The sequence below is a fragment of the Chiloscyllium plagiosum genome, unplaced genomic scaffold (genome assembly GCF_037043375.1).
Source record: "Chiloscyllium plagiosum isolate Xiang-an unplaced genomic scaffold, Cpla_swu_hap1 HiC_scaffold_40, whole genome shotgun sequence".
Taxonomy (NCBI): Eukaryota; Metazoa; Chordata; class Chondrichthyes; order Orectolobiformes; family Hemiscylliidae; genus Chiloscyllium; species Chiloscyllium plagiosum.
Window position 1 is genome coordinate 68,583,937 of NW_028270178.1, and position 25,037 is coordinate 68,608,973.

A 25,037-nucleotide genomic window follows, 5' to 3' on the forward strand; every position below is an offset into this window, starting at 1 on the left:
TTTGTTCTCAATAATGAATTTCTCCACGAGTTTTCCTCAGGTCACTCTATCATGCAATATTGCAGCTAAAATGTTTGTAGGAGTAGTCACTCATATTTTTTTCAGTAGATACGAACTACCCACAGAGATACCATCAGAGCAATGATCAAACATCATATTAACATTATTTAAGGAAGTTATGAACAGTTTGGGAATAAAACAATTCAAATCTACAGCGTACCATCCAGAGTCGCAGGGAGAGCTAGTAAACGGCGTCAGCCATTAAATATCCACATTGAGGGCTGATATTTTGGATTATTCAGATGGCTGGCATAAGAGAATTCCCTCGATATGTTTTGCGGTCAATGATGCACCAAAGGAAACAACCAAATTTTAACCATTTGAATGAGTTCTTGGTCATAACGTGAAACGGCTGCTGATGTTGCTTAAGGATAACTTGGTAAACCAGAATTCAGACACTGTGCGTAAAATTTTAGGAAATGATTAAAATGAGTGGAGGACTTGTTTGGCAACATTTGCAAATGTCACAATTTACAATGAAGCACGAAGCAGACAAGAAATCAAAGACTCACAATTTTGCTATCAGCGAAGTGATGTTAGTGTTACTTCCAGTTATAGGTAAACCGTTAAAAGCAAGGTTTCGTGGACCGTATGAATTCGAAAGGAAATTTACTGACGTGAATTATTTGATAAGGACTCCATGCAGAAAGAAACCTCACAGAGTATGTCATGTGCATCTGCTCAAAAGATATTTTGACATATTAATGGAAGCTAAACGAAACTGTGTTGTTGGTCACAGCACAAACAGGAGAACTGATTTCGGAGGATTCTTTGTTGGACATTCCTCAAATTAATTTGGACAGCAATAAAGTTGTCAAAATTTGGGTTACATTGTTGAGCTACATTCCAGATGGAAATCCAAATGACCAGGACTTGGTGAGATATTTGGAAATAATTGGGAAATGCTAACCTAATTATGCATGATATAGATATGCTGTTCCCATTAAGCAACAATCTTCAGGAATAACCGTCCAAAGTGTACACAGCTGCAAAGGATTTTGAACGCATGATCCACACTGGCAAAATTTAAGTGAGTTACAGTGACTGGTGCTCACCCCGAGTAATAGTGCCAAAACCAGATGGTACCCAACATTTATGTGTGGACTACCACAAAATTAATTTATTACAAAGCCTAATACATATTCAATTGCACGTTTGGAAGACTGTGCTGAAAAGGTGGGACAAGCAACTTATATTTGTAAGTTGTACTTGCCATGAAGATACGGATAGATAACTTTGTTCGAAATAATTTTGGCTTTCGTAACGCCAAATGGACTGTATAAGTTTGAAGATATGTCTTTTGGAATGAAAGATGTGCCAGCCACGATTCATAGACTAACCAATAATGTAATTTCCGTATTCAACCATTGTGTCGGATATATTGACGCACTCATGACTTGTAATCAGAAATATAAGGAATATTTACAACATTTATAAGAGTTGATAGATCGACTTCAGAATGCAGGCTTAATGATAAACCTTGCTGAAAGTCAAATTGACAAAGCCCAAGTCACCTTCCTGAGTCATGTTTGAAAATTACTCAAGACTCAAAATTAGAGCAAGTCCAAACACAGTTTATTTTTAAAAAGTGTGTGGAAATGCGAGGTCGCTGTTTGAGCAGGATTACAAACAAGCAATCTCCCCAAATATTACGATCTTTCATACAACGGACTTTTTCACCTTTTACCAAATCACATCAATTTGATTACGTAAATGCTTTTCCTCTTGAATGTTCGCAGGCTGCTTCCGTCCCTCGTCACTGACAAAAACGTTTTAGGCATTCGGCTGCAGCAAGATGTTTTGCTGTTACCTTACCACAACTCTCATTAAGCGGAAATGTCTTTTATGATAACAGTAACAGTTTCTACAGCTACTTGCAGATTCTCGATTTCCACAATAATAGATGATGTCTTTCTACGCTTATCACAGCACTTGCCCATTGCCTTGCATAGCAGATGTTGCATGCTTGTGATTAGTTTTGCTAACGTTCTTGATGCACCCAGAAAACACAATGTTTTCTCAGCAAACACGTTTTGGCCAAGTATCCCAGCATACACTAGTAGTATTAGCACTATACCTTGTCACAAATGCAACAGGGGTCCGTGGATTCCAGACCAGTTATATCCAAAGCTCATTTGAGTCCCTTCCACGATTTGGGGAATGCTGCACAGTAACGTCAGTATGGAGACAAACAGCTGGTATATGGCAAGCAGTTAAGATTCTCCAACATGAATTGCAAAATGCCACAACGACACAGGAAACCATGACAATAACAACAAGAACAATCAAATAATGCAGAACACAAGAACCCCAAAAACCTCCCAGTAGCCGCCCTAGCGATCTTGGGGATTGTAATCATCAAATTGCTTCCGTTCCGGCCGGACTCGATCAGCCTCAAGGTATATGTGATCCGTGAGCTTAGTTACATTGTCTGAAGTGTTTGAAATGTACGTGCAATACTACTGTCCAATAACAACACAGGTGCCATGCTTTGCTTCTTGTAAATAGTCAAGGACGCGTTGGTTCTGAAAAGTGATAGGAGTATCATTTTTGCTTTCTCCCTATCACGACAGCTCACTATCAATTTTTTTAAGTTAGTTTCTCTACAGATTATCTGTCAATGTTTTATCGTTTTTACTGAGGTATTGTGTACTCCCAAGCCACACTAACCTATTTGTCAAGGATGTATACATGGAGAATTTCCTTTCTTTGGGGCACATTTGTTGTCTCAGCTTTCACGCATGTTCATTATTTCTGAGGTCTCAATTATTTTTGCACACTTACATCGACATCCCAAGGCGGTTATGCATTGTTGACTCCAATTTGAATTAATCAAAAGATCTATGAGATTTTATCTCTGCACGCAAATTCCCAATGTCTCGGATCGTGGCTTGATCACCAAGTTCACCGGGTAAAGACAAGGACACAAACAAAAGAAAGCTTTCAATTCAATACTCTCACCTAATCTTCCTTTTCACTTAAATGCGTGACAACTTCAATCGCCATTTCAATCTTTCCCCAGTTGTTATTTACTCTTTCTCTAAATCTACCTATGTACCATAAACTTAGTTTATGGCTCATTCTACGCATATGACATGTTCCTATGCAAGTTTTAAACTAAGTCGAAGTTATGTTTTTAGAACTCTTACAACAGTAACTCTTTTTGGAAGGTTAAACATTTTAGGTCAGCATAACTGGAAAAGGGCGGAAGAGAACAAAACCATGCTGAAGATTACCAAACGGAGTAATACAATGGTCGATAGGCTGTACCGCCCGCGCACAACAACTGCAAAGGACCTATGCTAGATCTGAGAGGAATCAGTCTGAAATGAAAGCAGAGGGTGAGGATCATTAGTTGGTGCCTGCATATTTCTACTGTTGAGACCTGTTTCCAGACCTGTTTCCATTGCATGTCTATGTAAGCACATGTATCACCGCTAATTGTACCCTCAAAGGAACCCTTCCACATTGGATCAAAGCTGTTTTACAGGTTGCAGCCTTAACCCAAACTGTAATACCCGTCGATGACTCCTTCGGACAACTCTCTAATTACTTCTGTTCATCCTGTTCTTCGTGTTTGCCCCTTGCTGTTTTATAAAACTCCTTCAGCTGGGTTTTCATTGGTATCTTGGAAAATGGTAACGGATTTGGTGAATATCAAAAGGACAGCCTCCCATTTCGTCCCTTCTCATGTAAGAGGCTGATCGTAATTTCCACGAATTCAGTATTTCTGCAGGGGTAACTTTCGGATGGAAAATGATATTCCCTGTGATCACGAAGGATTAACTGACCTTTACAGCCTATGCAGAACAGTCTCAGGCAGCTATGCATTTGGGCAAGCCGTTACCTGCAGATATTATATGTCATCTTTGTCGGAATGGACCTGCATAACCACCGCTGACGAAAAGCCACCCACCCCCTGCTTGCCGCAGTAAAGTGTGGAAGAATTTACTTACTTCTGGCAATCGCTGTCCCAGAGCTGACAAAGTTTTGTTTTGGAATCAAACCTGCAATGAACATGCATGTACAGTATACATGTTCCCTTCTCAGGGAGGAAGCCGGAGATCAGTTGTTCCCCATTCATTTCACAAATATCTTTCTCTCGCAAAGTCGGTCCGTTAATTTAAGTATTACAATTTACCAAGTTGACTAATTCACAGAAAGAACTAATTATCAAAATGTCCAATTTCTCAGAGGGCCTGGTAATCCCTATTTCTCTAACTCTTGTTCTTAGATTCTTTTCTCCTCTGTCCACCTCTCTAAGACCAGTCCATTGTTGCACTAAATGGGCACGCGTTTCCATGGTCCTATCTTTCAGTTGTCCTAAGAGCCAATTTCTGATGGTGATCCACGGCCTGGGGCGGATCAGATTCCACCCCGTATTTTTCCATCTGTTCAATGAGTGAACGTCTGTTCACAAATACTGTTGAATAAGAGACCTGCGGTCCCCATCAATGTTCCTGTCCTATCATAATAATGATGCGTTGATACTCGCAGATCCTCTGTCGGCCGATTATGTTTACCCACCTGGCATGTCGGTTGCATGTTGTCCCAACGGCCGTGTCTCACCTAGGACTGCTCCTATCAGTATCTGGTGATTCCTGTTTTAGGGAGTGATCAGTACCGATACTGCACTTATTTTATTCTTGGACCTTATCCCGGGCAGTGAAAATCATTGACATCTGAATATCACGTCCCATGTTTCCCTTTGCAATCCTCCACTCCGACTGGAGTGTCCAGACTGTCACATGGCGGATTTCCCCTCTTAACTACAGCTCCGGCGAGGTGCTCGAGTGAGGTAACTACATTGTCAGAATTTGCTCAAGTCCGATGTCACACAAAAGATACTCTCACTCGGAACAGAACAACAGCCACTGTGATTTGAACTGCCTGTGTTTGGTGTACTGCCTGGAAGTGTCCAACTGACCCAGTGCCACAGACGGTATCACATCTTCTTCGCTAATAGTTGCAGGTAAAGTTTACTCAAGACTCAAATTTAGGGCAAGTCAAAACACAGATGATTCAACAAATGATATTGGGAGGTGTGTGGTGGCCCTATGAGCGGAAATATAACCAGGCAATCTCCTGGAATACAACGATCATCGGTCCTTTACGCCATTAACCGAAGCAAAGCATATAGTTATGTAGATTCCTCTTGTAGATTCGCAAGCTTTTCCAGTCTCTGGTCCATCACAAAGGTTTTCTGTGGGCAACAGGCTGCAGCAAGACGTTTCGCTGTTACCTTGCCACAATTCTCAATAACAGGAAGATTTTTATACAATAACAGGAACAGTTTCTGCAGCTAACTGCAGAATCGCGGTTTGCACAATAACAGACAGGGTTTCTACGGTTATCACAACGCTAGTATTGTCTTCCACAGCCGATGTTTTCTGCCTGTTGTTAGACTGCAAACTAGCTTGTTACGCATAGAAAACACAGAATATTCTGTCAGCAAACAAGTGTTTGCCAATATCCCAACATACACTATTAATGTTAAAAATCACACAGCACCAGGTTATAGTCCAATATGTTTAATTGGAAGCACAGTAGCTTTCGGAGCGTTGCTCCTTCATCAGGTGGTAATGGAGGGCTGAATCCTAACACACAGAATTTAAAGCAAAAGTTTACAGTGTGATATACATGTAGGCCTCTGAGCTCAAAAACTGCATGAATTCATGTAAAACTCCGTTATCTCACTTTTTAGATTAGAATCAACCTAAATATCATGGCATAGACAGAGAACACAGGGACTAACACCTTCAACATTTTGTCTAGCTATCACCATTGTTAACAGATAACCTGAAAATGCAACTTAAAAAAAAAGATTTTCTGATTTCCACATGAATGAAGTGAAACTATCATGGTATTCTAACAGATGAAAGGCTTAACAGACAATTTCAGTTACATCACACTGTAAATGTTTGCTATAAATTCTGTGTGTTAGGATTGAGCCCTCCATTACCACCTGATGAAGGAGCGACGCTCCGAAAGCTAGTGTGCTTCCAAAGGGACCTGTTGGACCATAACCTGGTGTTGTGTGATTTTTAACTTTGTACATCCCAGTCCAACACCCGCACCTCCAAATCATGACTACTATTAACGTTAGCATTGTTCCCATAATACCCAATTGCAATGTTACAGGAAATGGGAAAAATTGACTCACTGAATACAAAAAGATGTTAATTGGGAAGTTTCCCTTCCATCAATAAAACGATCAGTATTAAAACTGCTGGAATTGAGTGAAAATTATCGGAAATTTCTACCAAGTGCTACCAATGTGGCAAGGCGTTTCTGTGGACAGTGGACTGTCACAAGGCATTTGACGTCATGAAAGCTGTGTTCAGCACTGGCCCAGTATTCACCACTCCTAATTATGCAAAGACATTCAAGGTGGCTATCGATGCAATTGATGTGGGTGTCAGAGCTCTGTGCTTGCAGGCAGATGATGAGAAGTTAAAAAGACATGCCAGTTATATTCATCAGCAGAAATACTTGACTTTTGAGACGGACAGTTTGAGCTTATTCTTCATTTTACAAAATTGTAATGTTTATATTACCAGTAAAATTTCTGAGACAATCATATACACTGTTCATAACCCATTGAAACTCGTGGAGAAATTTAAGAACGAAAATTCTGAACTGAATCAGACAGAGCTTGTCGTAACAGCCAGCCAATTTGAAAACTGATCATTTGGCAGTTGAGCAAATTTGATTGCTGATGCATTGTCGAGACTTGAACAAGAAATGGAAACGTTCGGTGGCAAGATTAAAACAGTTTACAAAAAGTAGATTAGTGCATATTTTCATTATTATTGTCAATATAATGTATGTTGGTGTTGTCATGTACCAACAGTGTAAGATTAAGGGAGGTTAAAATGAAGCCATATTTGAGTATTGATGGTTCACGTTTTTAAGGTGGGAGGTGTGGTGATGCTACTCCTTTAACAAGATTATACTGTCCTTGTTTTTATTTCAGGGGGTTGGAAAAGACAGAGGTTCCGAAAGCTCTACGTTTGAAGGGCTTTAGAGACAATTTGATTACACTAACAGATACTGCCTCAGGAAACGTTTAAAATCAATTTTAATACAAAATAACTTGGACTCTGAAAGGGGAGTGTTCAGGTCTCCCAGTTCAGCTTTCCTCTGGTTTGGTTAGGTTTTAGCAAAGCAGATTTGTGAACCTGCTGGACGCAAAGAAGCAGATCCCTGCTATTCCCGCTCTGTCAAACAGCTCTCATATTATAACCTATGTGGACTTGTACATTTCTTGCCAAGGCATGTTTATGCAAATTGTCATATGTAAATGGTAGAGCATAATTAAGTTGGGATAGTCTGTTGATATTCGGACTGGTTAGGTTATTCTATATTCTCTTCTCATTAGATTGTATTTCATTCAGTAATATTGAAAATACATTCTGTTGTGTTTAAAATTAAGTGGCTGTGCAAAACTCCTGGCATATCCACTCTACATCTTTTAAAAATAATTATCAAAGTTAGGGTCTGGGCTACTTTCTTGAAATATTTCAAGTCCCAGCTTCCAGATCATTAGCCAGTCCTCCCATATTCCTATCTACTAGCAGCATTGAAAGGCTGAATGTTCTCCACCATTTCCTGCATAACAGGCATGTGAGATTAAATTACTCCAATTGCTGAGTCAAACGCCCTAACACCGGAATGGTCTCAATAATGTTCCTATTTAAATCGCTTGCAGAGGTGAATAGACTGCTATAATGCAAGTGGAATTGTGAATGGTTTTGAACATTTTGCAACCATTGGTGACCAGCCCACTTCTGACTTTATGATGGAAGAAAGACCATTGATGTTACAGCTGCTGACAGCGCACTGTGCCTCGTGGATGCCCAGTTCCATTTGTTCGATTCTTCTGAAATAGGTAAAGGTAATGCCACATAGCGCAGTGAGCGCTATTTCAATATGAGGCTTAGACCTTATCATCACCGGGATTGTGTGTTGAATGCTCCAACAGACAGTTTTAGGGACAGATGCAGCTGTGGCAAATCGTTTGCTGAGAATATTCCCCCCCCCCCTAGTTAGTTTGCTCATCACTTCCCACGGGCTATTGCTAAATATTTGAGGCCTCACCCTGCTGACTCAGTGGTGGGTCTATGGAGGCACCCTTGGTGATGGTCAGTGAAGTCCCACATTCAAAGTGCGTTCGGTGAAGGACTCTGTCTTAATTACATGAAGACAAGCTGAGGTTGGAAATTGATGTCTTTTAGTCTAAATTGGATCAGATCCTCTGTCGCAAAGAAATGTAAATGTAGAAAAAATATATTCGAAATCTTAACTGTCTGAAGAGACTTCGAAACAGTGTTTCCTTCTTTCTGTAACGGGATTTCTGGAGTAATTGAGTGTGTAGAAATGTTCTAGAAACCATCACTTTTTATGAATCTGGGTCTGTGTTTGGAAGGGAGTGTTTCTTGTGTTTTACCTCACAATTTTGTAAGTAATTCAGAACTTTCCATTGGTATTTCAACTTCAATAAATCTCTGAAAGCAGTGACACATTTGAAATTCTCACAAGGGTCCTCAATTGGTAAATTTGCTTCCAGACTGATGTATCATTTATTTCTTTTTCCTTCTTCACAGTTAATGTGTTGAAGATCTACGTCCTGCTTTATAAAGATACTGGATTGTCTCCATGCGTCAGACGTTACCTGGGGGCCATGTCAGTGGCAGATCTACTGGTCATAATTCTCGACCTGATACTGAGACACATACCCATTGTTTATCAGATACCGTTAAATTTCATTTTGGACCTCCCATTGTGTAAAATCCACGCTATTCTGCTTTATTCAGCCACTGACTGTTCTGTCTGGTTCACTGTCAGTTTCACCTTTGATCGCTTTGTGGCCATTTGTTGCCAGAATCTGAAAATTAAATACTGCAGTAAGGAAAATGCCGCCGTGGTTCTAGGAATAGTGACTGTGCTCAGCTATTTAAAGAACATTTTCTGGTATTTTATGCTCACACCTTGGTATGTGCAGGGGAACGACCCCTGGTTTTGTGAGGTAGCAGATGGTGTCGTTTCTTCCCGTGTGTGGGTCACAATCGAGTTCCTCCACCATATCATAACTCCGGCTCTACCATTTCTCCTGATTCTGCTGCTCAATGTATTCACCGTCAGAAATATTTTAGTGACCAGCAAAGCCCGCAGAAGACTCCGAGCTCACAGCAATGGGGACGCTCAGTCTGACACAGAAATGAAAAATCGAAAACAATCCATCATTTTACTGTTTGTGATCACAGCCAATTTCATCATTTTGTGGTCAATATTCATGATGTATTCTATATGGTACCGGATGGATGATTTGGGTTATAAGTCTATGTTTTTCCATGGCTTTGTGCAGGAATTGGGCTTCATGATGCAGCTCCTCAGTTGCTGTACAAACACCGCAATTTATGCCATTACTCAGACGAAGTTCAGACAGCAGTTAAAGCATGTGCTGAAATATCGCTTTTTCCAAATTTATCATTCAATGAAATTCATTCATTAACCAATCCATCCATGATTTTCTTATTTCAATTGAATATTTCAGAAAGGAAGCAGCTTGTCGCTATGATAACAGACTGGGGGTCGTGCTGGTGTATGCAACGTTATCACACATCGGGTACAGGGATAGATTTCAATGATTTTTTTTCTTAATTTAGGGGCCAGTGAGAAAAGACTCCATCTCACTGACTGTATCTATAATTTCAGTTCGTAAATAATATAAATTTTCATTACGACGTCCCAAGCCACAGAATGAATATTTGTTTTGTTTGTGCAGAGGTGCATCACTTTACTCCACGTGGGGCACCACTAAATGAAAACAGACATTGAGCAGGGTCCCTTTGTGTTGAAGATGTGTACCAGAGTAAAAGAGAGAATTTGGGCAAGACAGCAATGATTTGGATGCAAGCATAAGAGGTACAGTTATTTCGTTTGCAGATGACACCAAAATTGGAGGTGTAGTGGACAGCGAAGAAGGTTACCTCAGATTGCAAAAAGATTTTTATCGGATGGGCCAATGGGCCGAAAAGTGGAAGACAGAGTTCAATTCAGATAAATGCGAGGTGCTACCTTTGGGAAAGCAAATCTTAGCAGGACTTAGACACTTAATGGTAAGGTCCTGGGGAGTGTTGCTGAACAAAGAGCCCTTAGAATCCAGGTCCATACCTCCTTGAAAGTGGAGTTGCAGGTAGATAGGATAGTGAAGAAGGCGTAGGTATGCTTTCTTTTATTGGTCAGAGTATTGAGTACAGGAGTTTGGATGTCATATTGAGACTGTACGGGACATTGGTTAGGCCACTGTAGGAATATTGTGTGCTATTCTGCTCTCATTCCTATCGGAAAGATGTTGTGAAACTTGAAATGGTTTAGAAAATATATACAAGGATGTTGCCAGAGTTAGACCATTTGAGCTCTAGAAAGAGGTTGTGCACGCTGGGGCTGTTTTCACTGGAGCGTCGGAGGCTGAGCGATGACCTTACAGAAGTTTAAAAAATTATGAGGGGCATGGATAGGATTAATGAACAAAGTTTTTTCCCTGTGGTGGGGAAGTGCTGATCCAGAGGGCATAGGTTTAGGATGAGAGGGTAAAGATTTAAGAGACCAAAGGGGCAACGTTTTCACACAGCAGGTGGTACATGTATGGAAAGAGCTGCCATGCGAAGTGGTGGAGGCTGGTATCATTGCAACATTTAAGAGGTATTTGGATGGGTATATGAATAGGAATGGTTTGGAGGGATATGGGCCGGGTGCTGACAGGTGGGACGAGATTGGGGTGGGATACCTGGTCGGCATGGACGGGTTGGATAGAAGAGTCTGTTTCCATGCTGTACATGTCTCTGACTCTATGACTCTGTCACAATACTCAATACTGAGAGTGAGTGAAATGTATCAATAAATGGGACAATTGGGCTGTGGCATCACTAATAATTAATGGAGGCCAACACTGAGTGGAGAGCTTGTTCAGGAAATCGGGAAACGGGGAAATTGATATTAACAAGAATGAATTGGAGACTTGGCGCATGGCGTCAGTAAATAAGAGAATTTGTGTACATGTAAATGGAAGAACACGGCATGGAATCCGTAAGTTGTTGAAATTTTGCAAAGGAACTGGAAAGTGGAGATCCAATGCAGGGCACACTAAATGATCACAATTTGTGCAGGGGATAATTATGTGGAAATGTGTGTCATGGAATACCTAAAGGGTAGAGTTGGTACTGTTCACCACCAAATGTGGGATTTGTGCTGGATTGGCTTTGGGAATTTGATACAGATGACGCCAAAATGAGAGAATTATGACACTGAATGTGAGAATTGGGGCAGTGTAGCATTAAATTAGAGAATTGGGGTGTGTAGCATTAAATTGGAGAATTGGGATCTGTCGCATTAATGGGAGAATTGGTGCAGAATCGGATGAAATAGGAGAAAATGTGCACTGTAGCATCAAATGGGAGAATTATGGACGTTCAATACTGAATGGTAGAATTCGAGTAGGGCATCCCTAAGTGCAACAAATGGGCTGGAGCATCAACCAATATTTGGTGTTGGGGAAACTGAGTGGAGAACTTCGTCAGGACATCAGAAAATCGGGGAATTGTTGTTGGGGAACAGTGAATTGGAGAAATTGTGCATGGCATCAGAATATCAGAGAATTGGTACAGGGTGGTAATAAGCTCACATGTAAAGTGGAGAACACAGGCATGGATTCCGTAAGTCTGAGAAATATTACAAAGGAGCAGTAAAGTGGAGATTCGATGCAGGGCACCACTAAATAAATCAATTTGAGCAGTACAACATTATGTCGAAAAAGTGTGTCAAGGAATAACTGAATGGGAGAGTTGGTACAGTTCGCCAGCAACGGCAGGATTTATGCAGGATCGGTTTTGGGATTTAGATATAGGTGACGCCAAAATTAGATAATTCTGGCACTAAAAGGGAGAATTGGGACAGTGTAGCACGAAATGGGGGAATTGGCGTGTTAGCATTATATGCGAGAATTGGTGCAAAATAGGATGAAATGGGAGAATGGGGGCAGTGAAGGACTTAATGGGAAAACTGGGGAATGCCAGTACTGAATGGGAGAATGACAGTAGCTCACCTGAGTATTCCAGTTGATAACCATCCTGATATTACATAGGGAGACGCTTAATGTCTGTCCATCTATCCCACACATTACCACACTTGCCGGTAACAGGTCAGAAAGAGTCCATCTTTTACTCTCAGCGACTAGTTAGATAATGTACCTGACAAAATTATAGCATCTTGACCCTTTTCCCCGCTCTTTCTGAGTAAGCTTTACCCACAGACGCGAATTATGTGCAGAGATCAGGTACTAATTCTGTACCCAGCCATTGCCTATGCCTATCCTGCAGATCCTAGAATCTTCTTGGCGTTTCCATTACTCACCTCACTAACACCACTGATTTAGCTGCTTTTACCACTTCTTTTCCTACTGTGCTTTTCTTTAATGACCAGCCCTATGACATTACGTGTCCCACCTCCTGGCAGTGATAACACGTTTTCCTCGTGCCCTTCTGAAATCACTGGCACGGAAATTTTCTGTTTCCCACTCCATTACATTTTAAACACTTGAGGCCTTTCGCCTCCTTTTCACACTCTTCGGATTCTTTTTCATTCTGTGCTGTACTCTTACCAGTGCTCTTGACATTTGGTTCCTTCTCCCAAATTCTGTCCTTCATGGAAGCTTTACTAATGCACCAACATGTACTTACCTAATAATTCTGCTTTCGTTCTAACTTCCTGATGTTTCTCTCCCTACACATGAATTCGTATCATCTCTGGAAGTGGGTTTTTTGCATCTTGCAGAAGAATAATCTCTCGTATAGCCTCAAAGGCACTGTCCACTTTTTAAAGCACGCACCCATCTATAAAAATGACTATGTTTAATGCTTTCGAACTAAGTCTGACCTGGTTCGTTCTTAATATTTATGAGCAACTGTATATGTGCTTCTGTTACCAATTCATAAGCGCTTAAAATGCCCTGTTTCATCTCTTCATAATCTCTGATCCCTCATCTGACAGTGCGCCAAGTACCTCACGAGCTCTGCCTGTCAGTTTATTAGGATCTAGCGTTACACATAAATCTTTGGACTACTCCATTTGCCCAGACAATTTGTCACATGAAGCAAAGAACACTTCAAAGTATTTCTCATCAAAATGCTGTAGAACTTTAACAAATTTCTGAATGTAAACGTTCTCTTTTAATGTCTATCATGTTAACATGCCTTGGCTGACTAAGTGGCAACTTCTCCCTATGTTTGCGCAGCTGAAAAACGTCTCTCTCTTTCTTTCTAGTTTCTTTCTGGAAATTTCGCTTCTCTCTTTCTATCTCTCTGCCTTTCTCGCCCGTTTCTTCTCTATCTTTTGCTCAACCAAGAGCATTCGCCCTCTTTTCCCACTCTCTCCCCTTCTTATCTCTTTCTGTTTATCTTCTAATACCTTTTCCTCAATTATAATTTCGCATTTTTCCTATCTTTATTGCACTTGTCTGTCTCTCTGATGCACCGAAGTAATTCCAGCTTTACTTTTCTCCTTGGTTTCACCCAAATCGAACTTCTTTGCTAATTCTAAAATTATGGTATTTTTCTTTCGTAGTTCAGCGATAAAGAGAGGATTTGAACAGCATCGGTAATTTGTGGAGTTCATGCAGGCACGCCAAAATTAGTGAAGTCTTGCAGCATACTATGAAGGAGGAGATTTGTTGCAGGGAAATACTAAATGGAAGAACTGGTGCAGAGTGGAACTAAGTTAGTGACTTGAGGCAGGGCACTATTAAATGGAGGAGGAAGCAGAGGCACTGCTCCTGCTAATTTACTTTTTGTCATACAGGAGGAAGCAGAGAGGCCGCTCCTGCTACTTTAGTTTCAAAGGTACAGGAGGAAGAAGAGACCCCCTCCTGAAATTTTGCTTTCCTTAATGCAGGAGGAAGCAGTGACTCCACTGCTCCTGCTAATTTACGTTTTGTGATGCAGAAGGAATCAGAGATGCTGCTCTTGCTACTTTCCTTTCTATATTTCAGGAGAAAGCAGTGACCTGCTCTCTGCTACTTTACCATGTATGATACAGGAGGAAGCAGACATTCTATTCCGGGTTCTTTACTGTCCATGATACATCAGGAAGCAGAGACCCTGGGCCTGCTGCGTTACTTTCTATGATACCTGAGGAAGTCCAGTCCATGCTCCTTCTGCATTACTTTCTGTAATTCAGAAGGAATCAGAGACACTGCAGTTGCGATTTTACTCTCTAATGTTGCAGCAGGAAATAGAGTTCCTCCTGATTCCAATACTAAATTACTTCCTTAAACACAGGAAGAAGAAGAGACGCTGGTCTTGCAGCTTTCCTTTCTACAATGCATGATCAATCAGAGTCGCTGCTCCTGCTACTTTCATTTATATAATACTGTTGGAAGTTGGAACGGTGTTTCAGCTACTTTACTTTCTATGATGCAGGAGAAAGCAGAAATGATGTTTCTGATGCTTTACTCTGCATGATACATCAAGAAGCAGAGATCCTGGTCCAGCTGCATTGCTTTCTATGGTATCAAAGGAAGCACAGACCATGGGCCTTCTGCATTACGTTGTACAATACAGAAGGAATGAGAAATGCTGTTCCTGATGCTTTACCTTCTGTAATTCAGGAGAAAAAATGACGCTGCTCCTACTACTGTACTTTCTCTCATACAGGAGGAAGCAGAGATGCTGTTCGTGCTATTTTACTTTCTATGATACAACACAAAGCAGAGAGGCTGCTCCTCCTTTTGTTATATAATGCAGAAGGGCATAGAGACGCTGCTGCTCCTCCTTTTCTTATATAATGCAGAAGGACACAGAGACGCTCCTCCTCCTCCTTTTGTTATATCATCCAGAAGGGCACAGAGACGCTCCTCCTCCTCCTTTAGTTATATAATGCAGAAGGACACAGAGACGCTGCTCCTCCTCCTTTTGTTATATAATCCAGAAGGGCACAGAGAAGCTGCTCCTCCTCCTCCTTTTGTTATATAATGCAGAAGGACAGAGAGACGCAGATCCTCCTCCTTTTGTTATATAATGCAGGAGGACACAGAGTCGCTGCTCCTGCTACTTTACTTTATATAATGCAAGAGGAAGCCGATTCGCTGCTCTGTTTGATTTTCTACAAGAGAGGAGGAGACAGAGCCGCTGCAGATGCTAACTTTATTTTTATGATAAAGAGGAGGAAGCAGAAACGGTGCTCTTGCTACTTTAATTTATATGATGCAGTAGGAAGCTGAATCTCTGCTCCACTTCTGTATCTTCCATAATACACGAGGAAGCAGAGAAGCTCTTCATTCTCTTTTACAACCTTTCATCCAGCAGGAGACAGAGAAGCTGCTCATGTTACTTACTATCTGTGATACAGGAGAAAGATGTTACGTTGCACCTCCTACTTTGCCTTCTGTGATAGTGGAGGAAGCAGAGATGTTTCTGCTGCTATTTTAGTTTTTTGATACAGGGTTAAGCAGAGACACTGCTCCTGCCAGTTTACTCTCTAAGATACAGGAGGAAGTAGAGACGCTACTCCTTCCACTTTTCTTTCTATAACGCATGAGGAAGCAGAGACGCTGCACCTGATAGTTTCATTTGTATAATACAAGAGTGAACAAAGATGCTCTTGCTGCTACCTTACTTTCTATGTTACATGACGAAACAGAGACGCTGCTCCTGCTACTTGAGATTCTGCGATACAGGAGGAAGCAGAGACAATGTTCCAGCTACTTTACTTTCTATTATACAGGAAGAAGCAGAGACGCTGCACCTGCCACTTTACTCTCTCTGATACAGGAGAAAACAATAACGCTATTTCTGCTAATTTGCCTTTTTAAAGGAAACACCAGGAAGCAGAGACGCTGCTTCTTCTCCTCTACTTTCCATGATACAGGAAAAAAACGGAGAGGCTGCTCCTGCTGCTTTAGCTTCTGTGATACAGAAGGAAGCAGAGACGATGGTCCAGCTAGTTTACTTTCTTTAATACAGGAGGAAGTCGAGATACTGCACCTCCTAATTTATTTTCGCAGACACAGGAGGAAACATTGACGCTGTTCCTGCTAATTTAGTTTCTTTTTTATGAGACACGAGGAAGAAGAGACGTTGTACCTTCTCTTTACTTTCTATGATACAGGAGGAACGATGGACGCTGCTCCTGCTAATTTACTTTCTATGATACGGACGGATGCACCCGTTACTTTACTTTCCATGATCAAGGAGGAATCATGGACGCCATTTCTGCCACTTTACTTAAAATAAGACACAAAGAAGAAAAGACGCTGCTCCTTCTACTTCACTTTCGGTGGTACAGTAGGAAGCAGAGACGCTACTCCTGCTGCTTTACCTGATATCACAAAAAAAAGAACAACAGGCGATGCTCTTGCTGCAGTCCTTTCTCTAACACAGACGGAAGCGAAGACACTGTTCCTGCTGCTGTATCATAGAAGGTACAGCAACAGGTGCACTTATGTTTCTGCTACTATATTTTCAATAATACAGGAGGAAACAAAGACGTTCTTGTTGCTACCATACATTATATGATACAGGACGAAGAAGAGATGCTGCTCCAGCTTCTTTACTTTTTAAATAATGCAGGAGGAAGCCGAAACACTGCTCCACTACTATGTTTTCAATAATGCAGGAAGGAGCATAGTCGTTGGTCCTGCAACTTCTCTTTGCATAATACAGGAGCAAGCAGGGGCACTGTTACTGCTACGTTAGTTTCGCTGAGGCAGGAAGAATTAGAGACGATGCCTCAGTTAAATTACTTCCTATAATTCAGAAAGTAGCAAAGACAGTGCTCCTTCGACTTTACTGCATGTTATACAGGAGACATTATAAACGCTGCTCCTGCTACTTTACGTTGTGTAATACAGGAGAAAGCAGATACACAGCACCTGCTAATTTAATTGCCATGATAGTGGAGGAACAGTGATGCTATTGTGCTAATTTAATTACTATGTGACACTAGGAAGCAGACACGCTGCTCCATCTCAATACCTTTCTATGATACAGAAGGAAGCAGAGACGCTACTTCTGTTACATTGCTTTCTATGATAGAAGAGCACGCATGGACGCTGCTCTGGTAACTTTACATTCCAAAATACAGGAGGGATCAGAGACGCTTCCCCTGCTACATTACGTTCCATAATACCGGAGAAAGCGGAGACGCTGCACCTGCCAATTTTCATTTTACAATATGGGAGGAAGCAGTGAGGCTGTGCCTGCTAATTTACTTTCCACGAGAAACGAGGCAGCAGAGACTGTTCCTGCTGCTTCTCTTTCTATTATACAGGAGTTCGCAGACACGCTGCTGCTACTTCAGTTTCTAAGATTCAGGCGGAAACAGTGACGCAGTTCCTGCTACTTTATTTTATATGATGCAGGAGGAGACAGGGACATTGCACCTGCAAAATGTAATTTCTATAATACAGGAGGAAACAGTGACGCTTTTCCTGCTAATTTACTTTCTATGAGACGCGAGTAATTAGAGATCCTGCTCCTGCTACTTTACTTTCAATGATACCTCAGGAAGCAGAGACACCCCTCATGCTACGTATCTTCATATATTATAGGAGGAAGCAGATGCGCTGCTCCTGTAACTTTAGTTTCTGTGATGCAAGACTAAGAACAGACGGTGCTCCAGCTAATTTACTTTTGGTAATACACGAAGAAGCAGAGACGCTGACCCTGCTCTTTTACTGTATATTATGCAAGAGGATCAGAGATGCTGCTCCTGCTTCTTTAGTTTATGATAATGGAGGAAGCACAGATGATGCACAAGCTGCTTTACATTCTGTAGTACAGGAAGAGTCAGAGATGCTGATCCTGTGACTTAAGATTATACAGGAAGAGGAGAGACGCTGCCCTTGCTAATTTACTTTCTCTAATACAGGAGGAAGTAGTGAGGTTGCTCCAGCTACTTTATTTTATATAATACGGGAGGAAACGGAGACGCTGCTCGTACTGCTTTATTTTCTATGACAAAGGAGTAATCAGAGACGCTGCTCCTGTTATTTTACTTTCTATGACAGAACAGGAAGTAGAGACGCTCTTACTTGACTTTACATTCAATCGTACAGGAGGAAACAATGACGCTGCTCCTGCGACATTATTTTCCATGAGACAGGACGAAGCAGAGACGCTGCTCCTGCTGTTTCATTTTCTGTGGTACAGGAGGAAGCAAAGACTGTGCTCCTGCTGCTTTCCCTTCTATGACACAGGGGGAAGCTGTGACAATGTTCCTGCTGTACTACTTTCTATGATAGACTAGGAAGCAGAGACGATGTTCAAGCTATTTTACTTTCTATAATATAGGAAGATGTGGAGACGCTGCTCCTTTGAATTTACTTTATATTGTGCACGATGAATTAGAGACGCTGCACTTGCTAATTTACTTTCTACAATACAGGAGGAAACAGTGACGCTGTGCCTGCTAACTTACGTTCTCTAATGCACCAGGAAGCAGAGACACTGCTGCTGCTACTTGAGTTTCTAAAATACAGGAGGAAGCAGAGACGCTGCTCCTGGTACTTTGCTTTCTGTAGTACAGGAGGAAATAATTGCGCTCTTTCTGCTACCTTACTTACTTTGACACTGGATGAAGCAGAGAAACTACTGCTCCTTTACCTCTTTGATACAGGAAGATACAGAAATGTTGCACCTGCTAATGTACTTTCTATGATACAGGACGAAACAGTGACGCGAGAGCTGTTAAGTCACTTTTTTTGAGACACGAAGAAGCAGAGACGCTGCTCCTGCTAATGTATTTTCTGTGATATAGTGGGAAGCAGAAACGCTCCTCGTGCTAATTTACTTCTTATAGTACAGGACAAAACAGAGACGCTGTTCTTGCTACATTAGTTTCTGTGATACAGGAGTAAGCGGAGATGGTGCTCAGTTATTTCACTTACGGCAATGCAGGAAAAATCAGAGACACTGCGACTGCGGTTTAACTTTTATTAAGCAGGAGGATCAGAATCGATGCTCCTCCTACTTTAGGTTATTACAATGGAGGAAGCAGAGAAGATGTCCCAGCTAACTTACTTTCAACACTACAGGAGGAAACATTGACACAATTCCTTTTAAGTTGATTTCTATGAGACACCAGGAAGCATAGACGCTATTCCTTCTGCTTAACATTCTCAGATATAACAGGTAGCTGAGATGTTGATCCTGTTGCTTTACCTTCTATGATAGAGGAGGAAGCATATATGCTGCTTATGCTACATTCATTTCTATGATATAGAAGGAAGCTGGGACACTTTTCTAGATACTTTACTTTCTACAATATAGGAGGAAACAGAGACGTTGCTCCTGCAATTTACTTTTTATGCAACAGAAGAATGCAGAGACGACGGTGCTTCGACTTCTGTTTCGGTAAGACAGGAGGAAGCATAGACGCTGCTCCTGCTACTTTAGTTAATGTCAGTGGAGGAAGCAGAGCTGAAGGTCACTCTACTTTACTCTCTACAATACAGGAAGAAGCAGATCCTGCGAAGTTATATTGGACAGGAGGAAGCAGTGCCTCTGCACCTGCTAATTTACTTTCTGGAATAGAGGAGGAAGCAGTTACGCTCCTTAGCCTTCTATGATAAAGGAGGAAACGGAGACGTTGCTCCTACTGCTCTACTTCCTGTGACACAGGAGTAATCAGAGACGCTGCTCCTGATATTTCACCTTCGATTATAGAGCAGGAAGCAGTGACTGTCCTGCTACTTTACTCTCTACAATACAGGAGGGAGCAAAGACGCTGCAGCCGTTACCTTACTTTCCACTATATATGAGGAAGCAGTGACGTTGTTCCTGCGACTATACTGTCGATGCGACACAAGCAAGCAGAAACGGTGCCCCTTATACTTTACTTTCTGTGATACAGGAGGAAACAGAGACGCTGCTCCTGTTGCTTTTCTTTCTCCAACACAGACAGAAACAGAAACTCTGCTCCTGTTGCGTCACTTTCTGAGACGCAGGAAGAATCACAAACGCTAGAAGTAGTAAAGACGCTGCTTCTGCGAATTTGCTTTATATTATACAGGAGGAAGTGGAGACACTGCACCTTCTAATTGAGTTGTGCGGAACAGGAGGAAACAGTGATGCTGTTCCTGCAACGTTTCTTTCTATGAGACACGAAGAAACAGAGAAGATGCTCCTTCTACTTTACTTTTTGTGGCACGGGAGGGGCAGAGATGCTGCTCGTGTTGCTTTACTTCCTACGACCCAGACATCTCCTGCTGCTTTCCTTTCTAAGACAGACGAAAGCGGAGACGCTTCCATGATATAGGAGGATGCACAGTCGCTGCTCCTGCTGCTTTACTTTCTACAATACAGGAGGAGACAGAGACACTGCTGCTGCCACTTTATTTTATCGTAATTGAGTGGCAAGCAGCGACGCTGCTGCTGCTGCTACTTTACTTCCTATGATAATGAGGAAGCAATTAATGATGCCCATTTAACTGTTCTCTGATATACTTCTTCAACTGATTGATTCCCTACAGATATTTGTTCAATTGGTGATACACTAAATGAAAACTCCAAATTTCTGATCCTTTCAGCATTTTTCTTTTTACTGATTTCCTGCCCTGTTCTCCCATTAAGACATGCACTGCTCAAATTCTCTAATTTATTGGCACACCCAAAATTTTTCGAATGTAATGTCTCTGTGCATCAAATGTCTCACGAACTCATTAGCAGTAATTCCCCCGTTTACTCACAACCCTATACCAATTCTTCCATTTACTGATACCCTAACCCAAATCTGCAATTTCGAGTTGCCTTCCTCTAATTCGCCTATTTACTGATGCCATGCCACAATTCTCTCATCAAGTTCCTCTGTCCGCCAATTGTTCCATTTAGTATTTCCCTGCAATAATTTCTCATTTACTGGTGCACTTCATCGATTCTCCAATCCAATGCTGGCCGATTAGAATTTTCCCATTTTCTGATGTCCTGAAGAAGTTCTCCACTCACTGGTATCCTACATCAATTTTTATATTCACTGCTTCCGTAGCCCAGATTCCCCATTTTGGAGTGCCATACTCTAATTCTCCGATGTACTTTTGCCACACCGAAATTCTTCAATATACTTCCACTTTGCAGTTTTATTTTCCATTTAGTAGTTGCTGCACCAATTTAGGGCTTTGCTTCCGTACATCAAATCTCCCTTTCACCAATACTACACAAATTCTCATTGAGACGGCAACTCTCCAACTGTGTATTATCACGTCCCAGTTCTCTCACTTAATGCACCAATTTAATGGTGAGCTGAAACGAATCTGCAATTTACTGATGCTTGCAACATTTGTCCATTCTGACTGTTTCCGTAACCCTATTCTCATATGGAGGCGTGCTCTGCTCCAATTCTTTAACGAATTGGCAACCTGCACCTATGTGCTAATGTGATGAAAAAGTGCACAAAATCTCCTATTTACTGACGCCCATGAATTCTCTACTTACTCTTCGCCTGACATCAATCCTCACAATTACTGATACCCGAGCCCAATTTGACGATTTGGAAGTGACCTAGGTTAATTCTCACACTTACTGGTACCAAATGAAAAAAAAAACTAGCGAAGAGTTGAAGAAAATTCATTTTCATTTTCTTCAACTCTTCACTAGTTTTTTTTCATTTGGTGTTTTCCTACAACAATTCTACCATGTAGAATTCCGCTGTTAGAAATCTCTATATTTAGTGTACTTGGCATCAAATCTTCAAATTAATATATTGCTAAACGTCACCAATTCTCCCAATTCGTGCAACACTTCACCAATTCTCCAAATTCGTACCAATTTTCCCATGAATGTTACACTGCACCAGTTCTCCAATTTAATGCTGCATGCACCAATTCTCCCATTTAATATTACACTTCAACAACTCTCCCATTTAGTGCAACACTGAAACTCTACTGGTTTTGCTACTTTACTTTCCATCAACGCAGAAGAGACGCTACTCCTGCTAATTTACTTTGTTTATAATACAGGAAAAAGCGGAGACGCTGTATCTGCACCTTTACTTTATATGACACGGGTGGAAGCAGAGATGCTGCTTCTGCGACATTACATTCTATCATACACGACGAAGCAGAGACGCTGCTTCTGCTAATTCACTTTCTGTGATGTAGGATGTATTTCGGAAAAAAAGGGGAAAGCTGATGGAGGTTAGCAATAAATGGGAGAAATCTGTCCGGATAATACTAAATGGGCGAATTAGAGTTGGCAACCATAAATGGGAATATTAGTAAATGGGAGAATTGATGTGGGACAATACTTTGTGCAGCAAGTGTTCAGGACAGCAGTAAATGTTGGTGGTAGTGGGTATTTGCTAGTGCAAAACTGACTTGGAGAAATGGTGCTGGCATTAGTAAATGAGACAACTTTTGCAGTTCATGAAATGAGACAATAACGGAGGGAATTGGAGGGCATCACATGCAGATAGGAGAACATAGGCAGGGATCCATTAAATCGGAGAAACCTTGCAAAGGAGTAATCAAGTGGAGATTTGATGCATCCAACGATGAAAATGTGATTGACACAACGTTATGTGGAAGGTGTGCATCAGCTAACAACTAAATGGAAGAATTAAGGAACAAAAGCTGGATATGTGCAAGATTAGTAATTTGGAAGTTTCGTGAAGCGCACGCCAAAATTAGATAATTCTTGCAGCGGACCGTGAAATGGGAGAATTGTTGCACGAAAATACTTAATGGAAGAACTGGTGCATATTGGAACTGAATTAGCGAACTGTGGCAGGACATTATTAGAAGGGAGATTTACAGTCGGAGAGACCGAAGAAGGAGGTTTCGGTTAGGGCATCAGGAAATGGAAGGCTTAGAATAGTGGTATGAGAAAATTTAGAATTGGTGGGTAAACGTAAAGGGGAGATGTTGTGCAGAGTGCAATTACAGTCGGAAATTCGTGAGAGTGCCAAAGAAATTGAGTATTGGTGTAGAACCTCATCTTAATGTTGTCAGATTTGAGAGAGTAATACCTTGTCAAAGGGTTGTGCTGAAGAATACCTATCTATGTCAACTCTCAGTGCAATAGTAAAACAGGGTCAATATTGTGCCTCATTGTAGTGAGGTCACAACTGAAATGGTGCTACACGATTTTGGTATCAGTACTGAGGTATGGCAGTTCTCTCAGACTGTATGAACTGAAGGAGTCCCTTATTGTCAGACATTCAGTCCTGAGAGTATGCTACATTGTCAGAGGGTAGTTCTAAGGTCGTGCCTTATTTTACAAGGGTCTGAATTGAGGGTGAGCGAAACAATTAGTTGATCTCCAAATGTGATATTAGAACTGGGAGAAATGTTGCTTGCATCTATACATTGGATATTCGGGTCAACGGTCAATAAAATGAAAAACAAAATGAAGACGTGGAAACAGAGACGTTGCTATTGCTACCTTACATTCTATGGTACTGTTGAAAGCAGAGACGCTGCTCCTGCTGCTTATTTTCGATGATACACGAGGAAGCAAACACGGTGCTCCACATGCTATACTTTCTATGATACTGGAAGAAGCAGAGTCGCTGCTCCAGCTAATTTACTAGCTGTGATATAGGAGGAAGAGAGACGCTCTTCCTGCTAATTTACTTTCTATAATACAGGATGAAACAGATACCCTATTCGTGCTACTTTATTTCTTGATGCAAGGTAAGCAGAGACGCTGATCCTATTATTTTGCTTTCTATAATATATTGCACAGGAGAAACGCTGCGCCTGTTGCTTTATTTTCTGTGAAACAGGAGGAAGCAGAGACGCTGCTCCTGCTCCTTTACTTTCTATAATGCAGCAGGATCAGAGACGCGTCTCCTGCCACATTGCCTTGTGCAATATAAGAGGAAACAAAGACGATGCTACTGCTCCGTTACCTTCGATGATGTAGGAGGAAGCAAAGACGTTGATCCTGCTCCTTTGAAAATTGGAGAGGCTAAGAAGTATTTAACAAAAAATCAACAATTTTATTTATTAAAGTATTACTGAGAATAATTAACTGACAACTATCTCCAACTCCTTTCTGTAATCTATTGTTTTACTTTCCCCTCTGCAGGACTTGTCCGATAAAAATCCTAATTAAGCTTTACAAAACAAATGTTCTTAACTGAAAACCAGGCTCTTTTCTGTTCTTCTCTGTATTCCTGCCTTCTTTACTTCTTCTTGGGGAATATGCATCACGGATTACTTGCTGATAAAGGTACCTTAAGGAGAATTATTTTTTCGACAGTCTTTACATGTTCGTGGCTTGGCCACTTTCCTCTCAACGGACCAATGTACCTCAGTCTTATATACCAAACATTGGATTGTGCCATTGGCTTTTACGATTGTCATATACTAAATTCAAACACGATTGGAGTTTTTTGGCGCATAACTTAAACTGATTGGCCTATTTCGAATCTGATTTTGTAGCCAATTAACCTGCGATGCTAACTGCTGGATCAAGAGTTGACATTATGTATTTCTTTCAGAACACCTGATGCTGTCTGGCAGTTCACTTATTTGTAAATCTCTTAAAGATAGAGTACACTCACAACACTCCTTCCACCTGAAGTAAAAATGAACCATTATAATGAAAGGATGGCTTCATTAAAAAAAATGGCATTATGCTAACATACAGCTAACCTTTAGATCGGATAACCTGAACTTGCTCACACATACCTGTATACATATATATCTTTAAATAAATACAAATCTCATCGAAACGTTATCAGTTAAATCCATGCTGAAACATCTGCGATTTTAATCTTTCGGCCCACATCATGCACAGTTTTAAGTTAAAAGGCTGCATCATAAGACTCCAAAGGAATCGCCTCATATTCTTGTCTTTATAACGTTCTCAGAATGTAAGCGGATTGTCATCCGTGTAGACAACCATCCCCGATACATTGTTGATTAAATAAGCATTAAATGTTTAAGACCATTTTGCCAAAATCAATAGCCCCATTTCAAT